Genomic DNA, 14235 nt, shown 5'->3' on the forward strand with positions numbered 1-14235 from the left:
TCTGACTAGCTGCAAAACCAGGTTCTTCGCATGCAACCAGCTGCTCAGTGCCCCTGCCCACTTCCGGAGCTCTCCTCCAATCTCAAGTGGAGTTAATGACCATTAAGATAAAAGTCTGATAAAGCACACTTAACAGCAGCTCTGTATCCCTCTTCAGTGACCTCACCCTATCTGGCAGTCCGGACCCAGGAACAGGCCGAGTCCAATCCTGGCTGCACTCTGGCTGGCCCTCAACCACCACTTAATCACGCTCTGTAGGCCTCAGTTTCTCCAGATGTAGTGTGGGAGAGATAATCCCTAAGAAGCCCTTTGCATGTATAACTCTGCCCCTAGAAGGGGGCCAGTGGTCCATGTATCTGTCTTGTTCCATGTATCATATCTCTTCGTCTCTCTCCGTCTCTCTCCATCTCTCTCTCTCTCTCTCTCTCTCTCTCTCTCTCTCTTACACACACTCCTGTTCAGGATCATTCATGGGACAGAAAGATGGTTCAGGAGCTGGGGAGATGACACAATTGTTAGGAACATGGCCCACTCTTCCAGAGGACCCAGGTTCATTCCCCAGCACCCACATGACAGCTCCAGGGAATTCAACATCTTCACATGTACATACATGTAGGCAAAACACCAGTACAGATAAAAAAATAAAGTAAAAAAAAAAGAAGAAGAAAAAGAAGACTCAGCTTATCACAGACACCTCAGATCTACGACAGCTGGATAAGCCCTTTATCTACATAGCCCAGCACTTCCACAGGCAAGTTCAGATATCACATAGTTGGTCACAAGTCTCCCCCAAAAGAAGGGGGGGGGAACAGAGGAGTGGGAAGCCTCAGGCCTCCTTTCAGTCTTGGAACTTGGAAGACCCTGGGCCCTCCAGCTTAAGAAACAAGGAGAGAAGCCAGACAGTGGTGGCGCACGCCTTTAATCCCAGCACTTGGGAGGCAGAGGCAGGTGGATTTCTGAGTTAGAGGCCAGCCTGGTCTACAGAGTGAGTTCCAGGACAGCCAGGGCTACACAGAGAAACCCTGTCTCGAAAAATCAAATAATAATAATATAATAATAAACAAACAAACAAATAAGGAGAGGGCATGAGGAAGGAATCCCAGGCAGTCTGACCCCTCAGTCTGATTCCCTTCTCTCGGTTTCCCCACCTACAAGAGGGAAATGGAACTCCAACAGGCCTGCTGCCTGCCTGACAGGACAGTGTGAGGGAACGGAAGAGATAGTGGATGGCTCTCCTGGACTCTGTTTGCAGTGTTCATTCTCCAGTCTGCCCAGGACTATGGGGCCTGCTGGTCCCAGAGGGTGTGTTGAGCCTGACACCAAAACATCGATCCCAGCAGGATGCAATGTCTTTTTAGCCCAGGGGGCACTTTGCCTTCTTCACTCAGACCCCTTTCAGGGCATGTGATGAAGATAGGACACCATCCTTCTTAGATCTGTGCTTCCCTTTCTACCTGTTCATGCTCTAAGCCCTGAGGGCCTCGATACCTAACCCCTGCCCCTCTCCCCTAGCTTGTGCTCACCATAGGGTCCCCGCTGCCTATCCCAGACCTGTGGACCACAGAGTTACGCTGTGAAGCCCATCCACCCGTGAGCTGGTTAGGGGCATGGACTTGGGCAAACGTCACAATTTAGCTATCTTCTCTGTAGCCCTGAGCAAGTGAAGCCCATCCACCCGTGAGCTGGTTAGGGGCATGGACTTGGGCAAACGTCACAATTTAGCTATCTTCTCTGTAGCCCTGAGCAAGTGAACTCCCTTTGCTCATCTCTCCCTTACCCATGTGTAAAATGGAGACAGCGGCTTAGCTCTTGTCACCTGCTGCAAGAGAAGTGAGTTAGTCAAGGGAATGTGCACTGGGCCTGATTCTCTCCATACTAACTACTGATACCAGCCCACATCCAAGCAGGCCTAAATAGCCACTGCTCCCAATATCCAATAATCCCAGGTCTTTGTCAATTCTGCTGCTTCCTCCCTCCGCTCCCACAGCCCCCACCCTGCCGGAGCCGTCACCTCATCACCTCTCCCCTGGATTACTGCAATAGGCTCTGAGCTTCCACTCTCACCAACCCCACCCCCTACCCTAACCTGCCCTACCTGCACCTGCCTAGGCCCTAGAGCCATCTTCCTAACACACCCGTTTTGTGGGCTCCTCCCTTTTCTCAAACACCTTCACTGGCTCCCAGTGACCTGGATACTTCAGCCCTCTCTGGCCGCCTTGTACTTCCTCATCCCACAGACTAATAAAGTAAGCAAGCATTCAAACTCCAGGCCTACACCTAGGCCCAAGAGACTAAGAGAGACCTTGAATCTCCAGGATAAAGGGACTGAAACTTCATGGGAATCTAGTGGCCCACACACCTTTAATCTCAATGCTTGGGAGGCAGAGGCAGGTGGATCTCTGTGAGTTCAAGGCCAGCCTGATCTACAGAGCGAGTTCCAGGACAGTCAAAACCATAATGAGACCCTGTCTCGAATAAATAAGTAAACAAACTACTTCTCCCTGACCGACATGTCCTGTCCTGATCCTATGCCACGCCATATCTCACAGTTGCAAAAAAGCCTCAGCTGTGCCCTCTAGCCTGTCAACACTCCAAGGCTAATCCTGTGGCTCCTCCAGAGACTGAGTTAAGAACATTGCCTGGGTTTTCTAAAACTGACCCCAGGACAACAGCTTTTGATGTACAGCCTGGGACAGTTCCCAGCCCTGGCCCTGTGTTGCCTTGACAATGCTCATGGCCTCTTAGCAACACCTTGGAGCCTGAGTGGCCCTGGAGTTGCAGCACTGGTCAGAAGAGTCACTGAGAGCCCCAGAGTGAAGGAGTGAAGCCCGATGTCAGGGCCAGGCCTGGGGGCTCATGCCTCTAATCCCAGCAGCGTCTGGGAGTTAGGTAAGAGGCTAGGACCTCCGGCTCATCCTCTCCAGCAGCCTTCAGGCTAACTGTCATGCTCAGCTCCAAATGCTGCCTTCTCACCCTTTCCTTCCTAAGTTTGTACCCACACTTGGTTCTCAGGAAACAAACACATGAAATTAGCCATCAGAGAGCAAATGAACAGCCCTGCCCTAGCCCAGCCCTGCTGGGCTTTGAGAGCGAGGGAGGGAGAACCACTGCCAGGACTTCGCAGTTGACAGCATGGAGGCTACTGGAATTTCACATCGACACCCACCTTCTGAGAAATAGTCAAGAGTCCACCTGAACAAGATTAACCCCTCCTACAGTCTGATCACCATCACAACTCAAAAGCATCCAGTGCAAACGACCTTGAACAAGGCCCTCCTCTCTAGACCCCAATCTTGTCATCCTCCAAATGGCTAGCCAGAGCTCTAAGGGTCCCAGGTTAACTATGCTGAGGTTCCCTCTTTTCAGACAGGCCCAGTGTAGGAGCCATGGGGGTCCAGGAAACCAAAAACACCTGACCAAGGTCACCAGTGCCTCTGGCAGTGCCACACTGAGAACAGACCCCTCTTCTCTCTATCCAGGCTTCATCACCCTTCTGTGGGGAGCTGATAGAAGAATGAGATCATCAGGCTCCATGCTGTTCTCTAAAAATGTGGGCCATCCGGAGAACAGAGGTGGATCTTCCCACAAGGGCCTCCCCGCATCGTCCCACTTCCTCCTGGATTCTCTCCTTACCCCAGACCTGCAGGTACTATACTTAGAATACCTGCCTGGGTTGAAACCCCCTTGTTTTGGAAGGATGCAGTTTTAAAGTCCATCTTGCCCCTCCCCAGTCTCTGCATTTACAAGGTGAGAAAACCAGGCACTCCCTCCAGAACCCCTTGGGACTCTCTGGGATATCCAGAACTGTCGCACTGACAAGGGAAGACCAGGAATGCCATCTCAGCCTTGGGATTGGAGGCCTTCCTCATTCCCTAGCCCCCACCCTTGGAGACTGGAATGTGACCCGCGGAGGGATCCCGCAGCACGCCGGGAAGGGCTGCAACAGCGTTCCAGCCCGATGGCTGCATTGAATGGGGAAAGATGGGGCGGCGACCTCGAAAACTGCGGGGGTCTGGGGAGACCGAGAGAGGGTGCAGTGGCGCGGTGGGGGTAGGTTTAGGGAACCAGTTGGACTCCCGCTGGCGCACGGGAGAGGTCCCCAGCCTTCAGCCCTGTTTTCCTGCTCCTTCCTCCTACCTTGGTTTTCCCTCCCTCCTGAAAACTTTCAGACTGTTGGGGGTAAAGGTTTAGAGAACAAGTGTGTGTGTTGTGTATGCACGTCCATGTGTGTTGTACACAGCGCCTTAGAATCTGTCTATGATCCTGTGTGTACAGCTGGGTGCCTAAGACACTGGACAACTGTACCTACATGACTCATATATGTGCCTGTGTGTCAACCTTAGCGTGGGTGTAGCTCATGTGGCCATGTAAACCGTATGCACAGGTATATGTACCTGTGCCTCAGGATCAGTGTCCGGGTGCCAGTGTGTGGGTGTGACTGTGTATGCGGTTTTGGTCTCTGCACCGACGTACATGAGATTGGATGTTGTGTGCAAGATGTGAAAATGTACCCGTGCCCGCCCGCGGGTATGAGTGGGTACGTGTGTGTCCGTGCGCATGTGAGGGGTGGGATCTGAGCGGATTCCCGGCCCCCTCCACTCTTACGCCCACCGGCCCCCGGAGGGGACAGCGCAGCACCGGCGGTGACTGCAGGGACCCTCCTCCCCGCCTGCCCCGCCCCCACCCCTACCTGCGGGCCGCTTCGCCGATCGCCCGAAGCGCCAGAAGCTGCGGGTCCGGGGGCCGCTGGGGGCCTTCCTCTTGTGGTGTGAGTTGCCCATGGTGAGTGCGGGAGCCGGCACAGGAACCCAAGCGCGGCCCAGGCAGCCCGGCCGCCGGGCCCGCAGCCCCGGGAGGGAGGCAGCGAGACGCGCGGGCGGCCACCGCGGGCGCCCCCAGCCCCAGTCCGGCCACGCCCCCTAGCACTGCGGCCAATGGTCATGCCGGGGGTGGGGCCAGAGGAGGGGCGGGGCCTGGCGCGCGGCCTGCCCGCTCCACCCCTCCAAGAGACCAGGGAGACCTGCTGAGCCGCCCCGCCCTGAGCGCTCTGGGAAGGGCTCGGATGGTCCAGGTTGAGTAGGCGGGTCAGGGGATCTCCCAGCCCAGCTGCCTGCATCTCAAGGACTGCATTGGAACTGGGAGACTAGGGACTGGACTTCAAACAGGCAGGACCCTGCTGCTGAGCCCACCGGCCACCACCCCGTGAGTGTCACGTGTTTGTGTATCGCCTCTCTCTTGACTATTACCTGCACGTGTATCAAACTAACTGTATCTCTGAACTTGGGGAGCCGAAAATAAGAGTAGCATCTTTTTACTAAGTGCTCAACGTGTACGACGCACCGTGCTACCTGCTTTCATGCGGTGTTTCGCTTCATCCACTAAATAATTCCTCAAGGTAGGTACTTTTGTCATATCCATTTTTACCAATGGGGAAGCTAGAGTCCTTTGAAGTCAGTTGACTGACCCCATATTCAAAGAGCATTAATTTACAGCGTTAGGAGTCACATCCGGACTCACCTATACCCACATTTTTCCTTGCCTTTCTCTGTTTATCTGTCTCTGAGTGACCTTGAAGGATGAATGTCTGTGCATCCATGTGTAACTGAGCATTACTATGCCTATGTATTTGTATAGGTGGACGTGACATATACACTCCATCCTAAACATCTGGTTGGTCTCTGACTAGTATAATCGTGTACGATGTACACATGTCCACATTACTGAGTCTGTTTTCATGTCTGAATGTATTTGCTTAGCATTGTGACTGCACTCAGAGTGGCTGAGTATCACTGATTTGTTTGTATTTAAGTTTGTAACCACCTGTCTCTGTGCGTGTGTGTCTGTCTGTCTGTGTGTCTGTGCATATACACATATATATGCATAGTGTTTATCAATAAGACTATGCTTGGCCGGGCAGCGGTGGCGCACGCCTTTAATCCCAGAGGCAGAGGCAGAAGCAGGCGCATTTCTGAGTTCGAGGCCAGCCTGGTCTACAGAGTGAGTTCCAGGACAGCCAGGGCTACACAGAGAAACCCTGTCTCGAAAAACTAAAAAAAAAAAAAAAAAAAAAAGACTACGCTTTTGTGTTTGAGTATGACTGCAATTGTTTGCTGTTTGTGTGTGCATGTAGGTATTAGCGTCTGAAGCCAGCCGTGTATCACACTGTAGAGCTGTGTGCCCTTCCCACGAGTCTTCACTAAGCCTTAGCACTTCTCAGTCCTCTAGGCTGCTGAAGGCCTCACCTCTTTGTCCGTGAGCACCACCCTGCATGCCCACTGCCCTGCAACTCTCCATCACCATCATTTTGCCTGGCCTCTCAGACCAGGCTGGGAGTCCAGAGCCCTTGGTTCTGGTTTCTAGGAGTATGGCCTATTCTTTCTACCTGCTGAGCAAGCCTCTCTATGACACCACTCTGCTGGACTGCCCAGTAGTTCCAGGACACTCAACCTTCCCTGAGGCCTTTCTCTTACTAAGAACCTGAGGCTAACAACAGTGCTGTCCCTGAAGAGCTGACATGACATGCTCTGTGGACCAAGCAGTATGCACCAACCTGCGCAGAGAAGACAATCCTGTATCAAAGCTAGGTGAGGCAGGCAAGGCACTAGCTGACATGCTTTACTAACTGAGTCTGATTCCCAAGATCCACATGGGAGAAGGAGACCAACTCCCACCAGGTGACCTCTGACCTCCACACACATCTGCTGACTCCTGTCTTTGCCTGGAAGATTCCTTTTCATCTCCAAAGCTCTGCTTGACCCTCTGCTCCCCCGTGTACCCTTCTCCCTGGCCCAGTTCTCTATACTTTCCACAGACATTAATGCTGCCCTATGATTTGTTGATCACACCTCAGGACTCCCCCCAGTACCCTATCCTAGCACTTGTCTTAAGCCGTCAAATTATTTGGGTGTCTGCCTTACTAACCACAAAAGTATCCACAAGGGTAAGAACTGTGTATATCACCCTAGGAGGCCCATGCTTAGCCTAGCAGACATCCCCCTGCTGAGTCAGGTGAGGATGGAGACGGTGAGGCCTGTGTAGAAGTAATAATGGCTCTTGTGTCTGTCTAATAGTGGGAGTGGTGGCCCTGGTTGGGGTAGTGGTAATGGCACGTGCACGTAGGTGCTTTTTGTTTCAAAGGCTGCACCTCCTTCCTGGAGAAAAGATTTAGCCCCTGGATGCCAAATATGAGAGAGGCAGGGTGATCTGGGACTAAGAGGGACCAGTATGGTGGACAGTAATATGACCATGCATTTGTACGGGTAGACATATACACCGCATGGTTAGCCTTGGGTACCTTGTGACACCACCCCTGCTTATAGAACGGTGGTGACGTTTCCACCTAGCAGGAGAGAACACCCTAACCAGGCAGAAGGCCTGGCCCGGTTATCTCTCTCCATTCCCGGGAACCTAGTGGGTATTATATGCTCTGCCACAAGATTCAGGTTCAGTGCTGGTCCAGGCAGAGCTGTCCCTATGGCAGATACACAGCCACCTGTGAGAGGAGCAATGAGTCCTTTGCAGAGCAGCCCTGAGAGCTGCGAGCCACAGGACACAGAGTGCACTCTAACAGGAGGCAAAGGTGGAAGATCTCATTCCTCCAGCCCAAGGCTGCTGCCTACACCTCCTTCCTTCCCGAATTCAGCCAAGCAGCTGGAGGTGGCCTTGGGGACTGTGAACCCACTCTCCCCACCCCACCATGCTCCTTGCGGGCCAAGCACTATACAAAGCTTCCTCTCATTCCAGTCCTTCAGCATGTGACAGGCCAGGAGCAGCTGAGAGAGCTTTGAATATTCGGGGAGAGGGGATTTCCAGGGGTGTGGAAGGGTGCCCTGCTCTGCTCCCTGCTGACAATATCGTGGGGGGGCGGGGGGCGGGAGTGTGTGGATTTTCCTGGTCACAGCTCAGGCTACCCCAGTTCAGCAGACCCTGTGGCTAGTGCTGCTTCCAGGAGTTCAGGGGGAAACCCACCATAGACTGCAGGCTCTTCCCAGGCCCAAGGGAGGTTCCAGCAGAAGGCTGGATGCATGAGGCGAGAGACCTGGAACAAGGCCTGAAGGTGTCTTGAGAGAGGGAAGGGGAGGTTCCCTTAGCTCCTCCTGGCTTCCTTCCTGCTCTTCCCACCCTGCTAGAGGCACCTCTCTGGGAAGGGCTTTTCTGTTTGAAGTCTGAACAAAGGAGTGCGGGAAGCTAAAGTCAGCCTGGCCCCAGCTGGGGTGGGCTCCAATTCCACACAAGGATCCAGCCAGCTCGGGTCAGCTTCCCCAAGGAAGCTTGACCTTGAGCAAGTCACCCCTTCTCTGGGCCTGTCTGTAAGTACCACGTTCTCTATGATATCAGTTTTGACTATCTAGGATTAAAGCTACCCATGCTGGATCTCCTGTGACCTGAAGTCGTGTAGTGCCAGGCTCTGTGCTGAACAGGGCCAAGGGAAGAACCTTTTAATCCAGCTCCTGTCCTCAGGACCCCGGATAGAGTAGAGTATAGTGATCCAGACTGCCAGAGTATAGTGATCCAGAGACAAACGGCTCTCCCCCAAACCCAGTGACTCCAGCTTCCTCTTACCCCTCAATCCTACTGCACATGGCACCGCAAGGAAGCTGTCCCTTGATCTCCCCAAAGCATCTCTGTTGTACCTTTTCTCTGTTTTGATTTAGTTTTTTCAAACAAGGTCTTCTGTAGCCCAGGCTGGCCTCCAACTTGCCATGTAGTGAAGATGACTTTGAACTCCTGATCTCCCTGCCTCTACCAACCAAAGCCCGGAATTGCAGGCCTAACTCTGGTCTGGATTCCCGACCCTTCCTGATATTTGTTCAACGACTCTTCCTTCCCAGCTCACACACTCAGATTCTGAGGTTCAAGACTGGGGCTTCTCTCTTCATCCCCGTTCACTGCCCAGCATGCAGCAGCTACTAAGCATCTTAGAAATTTGTTAAGTCTTCCTTTTCTGTCTAAACCCAAGGCAGGGAGTACCCATCACATCACAGGGACCGGAGGATAGACAGACGGAACACATGCCTCCTCTGTGAAAAAGCCACTTTACTATAGCAGAGGGAACCCTGCTCCCATTACATGGCCCAGGCCCCAAGCTAAAGATCTGGAAAGAGGCACCTACCCAAAGGAAAGAGGGTCACAAAAACAAATTCTCCTAAACTTAAATCTCTTCAGCAGAGTGCTTTAAAGTCTAGGAGTATCAAAGATGAGGACAATGGGGCCTTAAAGAATGAATAGGAGCTCATTGGGCAGAAAAGTAAAGGCTGGCACATCCTAGACAGAGGAAATGCACATCAAATGACAGCTTGTGAACATACGTGAGATGCTACTGAAAAGCGAACAGACCCAGCTTTAAGCAAAATGCGCCCAAAGACTGTGTTTGGAATGACCTAGACTAACTGGAGCAGAGCGTGAGGATGTGTGCCTTTAATTTCAGCACTTGAAAGGACAACCTGAGCCGGGCAGTGGTGGTGCACGCCCTTAATCCCAGCACTTGGGAGGCAGAGGCAGGCGGATTTCTGAGTTCGAGGCCAGCCTGGTCTACAGAGTGAGTTCCAGGACAGCCAGGCTACACAGAGAAACCCTGTCTCGAAAAAAAAAACAAAAAAGAAAGGACAACCTGATCTACATGGCAAGTTCCAGGCCAAAGAGAAGGTCTGGGGGTACTCAGTGAGACTGTCTCATAAAGAGGAGGGGGGCCGGAGAGATGACTCAATGGTACTTGTTGCTCTTGCAGAGGACTCTGACTCATTTCCTAGCACCCACATGGTGGTTCACAACCATTAGTAACTCCAGTTCCAGGGGATCTAACACTAACACCCTCTTCTGACCTCATGGGTACCAGGCACGCCCATATCATACACATACATATACATGCTGGCAAAATAGTCATACACATAAAGTAAATCTAAAAAGTTTTTTTTTTTTATTTTGGTTTGTTTTCTGTTTCTCCAGACAGGGTTTCTCTGTGTAGTCCAGGAACTCACTCTGTAAACCAAGCTAGCCTCAAATGATAGATAGATAGATAGATAGATAGATAGATAGATAGATAGATAGATAGATAGATATAAACAAACTAACTAACAAAAACCCACCCTAGACTCACACCAAGGACAGCCCTCTGGAAGGGAGTAACCAAATGGAAGGCAAGACGTTCCTAGGGTGACCTCTGCTAGGCTTGGCAGGGAGAATGAGTTCTTGAATTCTCGGTGTCAAAGCCTATCACTGCCCAAGGGACACAGAAGGCCCACACACCTCTTCCCCAAAGCCAGTCCTTTGGAAAGCTCTTCTGCAGACTCTCCAGTTAGAAACTCATCTGCAGTCACATGACTTTGGAAAGTCTGGCCTTTCAAGATTGTCACTACAGACATCACTTCCACAGACAGGGGCAGGATTTCTTGTAGCCCAGGCTGGCCTAACCTCCCTATGTACCTGAAATGACCTTGAACTCCTAACACCTGTCGATACCTCCCAAGTTCTGGGCTTATAGGTGTGTGTGCTACCACACCCAGTTCATTCTGTGCAGGGGACACGGGGACACAGAGATCAGAGGCAGGGCTTCATGCTGGATGAACACATCCCTAGCCCCATGCTACCTGTCTTGGCCTCAATATCCCCATCACTTTGAGCAATGGAGGCCAACTGACCTTGAGCAACTGTTTTGCATCCTGAGGACTTTTTCCACTGTTCTTCCAAACACAGGGAAAAGCCTGGCCTGTCTGTCTCAGGTCAGCTGTCCTGTCAATTCCCTTCTTCCACAAACTGCTCACTACCTCCAGGAAGTCTTCCCTTGTTGGCCATTGGACCTGTCCTGGCATCAGTCCCAGAAACAATTCATCCCTACACACTTGTGCAGGCGATCTTTCTGGAAGACATGGACTCCTGTTCGCTTTTGTGTCTTTCAACTTCCTCTTATGTTTGCCTCCTCCTCCTGTGAGACAAGGTGAGACTCCACCTTCTTTGACTCCACATTGTCAAAATCAGCATGCAGGTGTGACTAAAACACGGATTGAAATGAACTGAACTAATTCCTGAGTGCTAGGCACCACACACCGGAAGCCTGGCATACCCGGACTGAGCTCCACAGTTCACAAAGGGTTTGCATGTCTGTTATCTAATTGGATTCTTGAACACCTTGGTGTTACAGATAACGAAGGGCAGGCATGGAAGGGTGAATGGACAGCCTGTGTCCTGTAACTTGAGAGGGACAGAAGAACTGTTCTCATGGGCCATACTCCTGCCAGACTCGAACCCACTCTTGCCAAACTTGGCTAAGCTTATAAACACAATCTAGCAACCCCTTGCATTCCACATTGACTTCCACATTGAGTTTTATATCATCCCTAATGAGAACCTTAGGAAAAGGTCACAGGTCATTACGACTGTGTCCGGGGAAAGGTCCCCTCTCTTTCCTATGAGGCAATGACAGGAGCTCTAAGCTCACAGTGAAGTTGCTTGAACATTTTCATGGGTCTTCGTAGTGATACCAGAATTAAACTCATTTGCCTGCCCCTTGATACTTGCCCACTCTATCCTGTTTCCTCCATCCTCTCTGGGCTGCCTCTCTGCCGAGTGGGCTACGTAAGATCTTCAACTCTGGGTCTTCTGGAGAATCGTGTTAGTTTTTGAGGCATCTGACTTTGAATTTAAATCTGAGTTTGGTCAAATCAATCATTCACAGTCACTAAGCCTCAGGTTTTCTTCCATGGGACTTCCCCTCACCCTCACCCCCCAGGTTGAGATGAAGCACTGATATGGAGTCTAGGCTGGCCTCAAATTTATCCCCCTGCCTCAGCAACTCCAATGCTGGTAGTGTGCTGCCACCATGCCGGGCTCTGCAAATGGGATCTAGTGAGGAAATGGATGTCAGCCTCCTGACACATTCAGAGTAATCAATCAATGTCAGGTTCCCTCCTTTCTGCTCAGGCTGTGAGGGCAAGAGTGGGGGGAGTGCCGACTGGGGGGTGGGGGGGGTTGCGACGGGAGACTGCAGCTCAAAATTCCACTGCAAGCACCATATCCTGGCTCACAGAAGAGGAGTGAGAGGAGCAGAGACCTGTGTCTCTCCATCTCTGGTTCGGAGGATGTGAAAGTCCCAATGGGCTTCCCGCAGAGGCCTTTCTGTCTTTCCAGAAAAGCTCCTAGTATAGCCCTCCTTCTCGGTCTCCATTCTGATGGTCAAACGCCCTGAAAGAGTTAAGCCTCCAGCCTCCCTTTCCTGGCCAGTGGAGATTAGAGAGATCGGATTTATTTCTCTTATTAAACAGAACAGAAGTTGGGCCAGGCAAGTGACAGGGAAACAATCGGAACAATTGGAGGCTGGAGCAAAGGGGAGCAAGGGTGCCCTCAGAAGTACCTGGGGCCACCTGCAGCCTTGGAAAGACAACAGCTCGGGGCAGAGGGTGTCACTTCATGCACGTGGACTCTGTGAGGCCGACCTACTGCACAGAAAGCCCAGTGCCACTCAATACCAACCACAAGGCAGGAGGCTAGGCCACTGACCTGCCAACCCCAGGAGCCTCCAGTACCAACCTACCTCAGTACCTGCAGCCCTCTGCCTCCTGTTGCCTGAAAAAGAGAATCAACTCCCCTAAGGTCTCCCACTTGTCCACTATCCTGGCCTGACGATCTGACCACAACCCATATTGCTGTCTTTCTGACACAAGCTCTCTTAAGGCAGAAGGGAATGACTTCACCCTGAATCCCAGTGGGGAACCCTGGGACACACTCCCCTCCAGTTAGGGGCTGCAGAATACTGAGAAACACCCCTCAAGCAAACCTTCCCTCAGGGTTTGGCTCATTCATCTCAGTTCCAGCACCCAAATTTCTATTTGTGGCTGAGCCGCAAGGGAACGGGGCCCTTATCCAAAAGGAAGATCAGCCGGATGCAATCATACAAGAAGGCTTTCTACCCTCTTCCTGACCCCTAAAGTTTCTTCTAATTCGCCAGAAGTAGTTAAAGGACACTGAAGGTAAACACGGCTACATGGGATGGGCCCTGACCCAGGCCATTCCCTCGACTTCAGCACTTTAGCTTGGTTGTATAGGAAAGATAAGCCTGCAGCAGCGGCTGGCCTCTACCCCCTAGCAGAGACTAAAGGTCTCCCCACCAAACTGAAGACAGAAACAGGAGATGAGGGAAAAGCCAAACAAGTGGCCAAAAGTACAGTGACCTTAAGGGGATGTAAATCCCCCTGTTTCCTCCTTCCCTGTCTCTCAGGCTTCACATCCCTTAGGTTCCAGGGAGAGCCATGGGCTCAAAACTTTCAAAAACCAGGCAGTAGCTGCTGGAGTTCACCTGGCACAGCCCAGGAACAGGCTCTCCATTTCATGTGTGCCTCAGTTTCCCCATTTTGAACACAAGCAGGTTCCTACCGGGACTAGGTAGAGCAAGCAGTGAGTGAGAAGGAGCGCCCTCTGGTTCAGGATGGTGATCTCACCACCTCAGGAGGTGGATGTTTGTGGTTTGGCCCAGGTAAGGGAGGGCAGGGGGTGGATATGGGAAAAGCTAACACTGGTAACAACCTAAGGCAAAGGACTCCAAGCTGAGTACTTTGTGGAGAGCTGGTAACCAGGATCTACCTGGAGGGCAAAAAAATCCTCCTTTTGAGTAGGCTGACCTTAAAGACCCAAAGAGACCGACACCCCAAGACCCAAGGCCACCTGCCTCTCCCATTGGCCCCGGGCCAGTGTCAAATCTCTGACCCCCTGACTCAGCAGAGGGCAGAACCTGGGAGAAGGGAAGTGTCTTTCCACTAGGAGGGCCAGCCAGCCAGCACTTCCTGCTTCAACTAGGGGATCCCTGTCCAGATGGGGGTCTCTGCCCCTCAAAGTTGGATAGGCTGTGTCCCTGGAGCGGTGCAGAACCTATCTTGTGGTGCCCTGGGCTCCTCATTTTTCTCCAAAACCACTGCCTAGGAGACAAGCCGTCCACATATAGCCGACCCCCTCCCCAGGGGACCCACCCTGCCACACCCTCGGCGCGCTCAACCCAGGTGCCAGGCCACCTCACCTCGGCTTTTGGCCTTGGCCCTCTTGGCCTTGTCGTCCGCTTTCTTGGCCCGCGGGGCGGTCGACTCGGCGCCCTCGGCCCCCGCCGCCTTCTTCTTGCGCCGTTTGCCCCGCAGCCAGCTGAAGGCGCGGCGGAGGCCGGAGCGGGACTTCTTCCTGCGCGGGGGGCCGCCGGGGCTCCCAGGCTCGTCGGCCGCAGGTGCGGCGGGGGGCGCGCGGGCCGCCATGGCGCGG

General features: G+C 52.5%; 1 protein-coding gene across 1 annotated transcript in view; it reads right to left on the bottom strand.

The window, feature by feature from the left end:
• The window catches only part of Kiaa1522 (KIAA1522 ortholog), a 28904-nt gene extending 14774 nt beyond the window's left edge, over positions 1-14130 (bottom strand). Inside the window, exon 1 of the mRNA XM_028759665.1 lies at positions 14003-14130. The gene's annotated coding sequence lies outside the window, so the exon portion shown is untranslated. The remainder of the gene's footprint in view (positions 1-14002) is intronic.
• Positions 14131-14235: the final 105 nt, after the last annotated feature.

This window comes from Grammomys surdaster, unplaced genomic scaffold (assembly GCF_004785775.1).
Source record: "Grammomys surdaster isolate TR1022 unplaced genomic scaffold, NIH_TR_1.0 126313, whole genome shotgun sequence".
Classification (NCBI taxonomy): Eukaryota; Metazoa; Chordata; class Mammalia; order Rodentia; family Muridae; genus Grammomys; species Grammomys surdaster.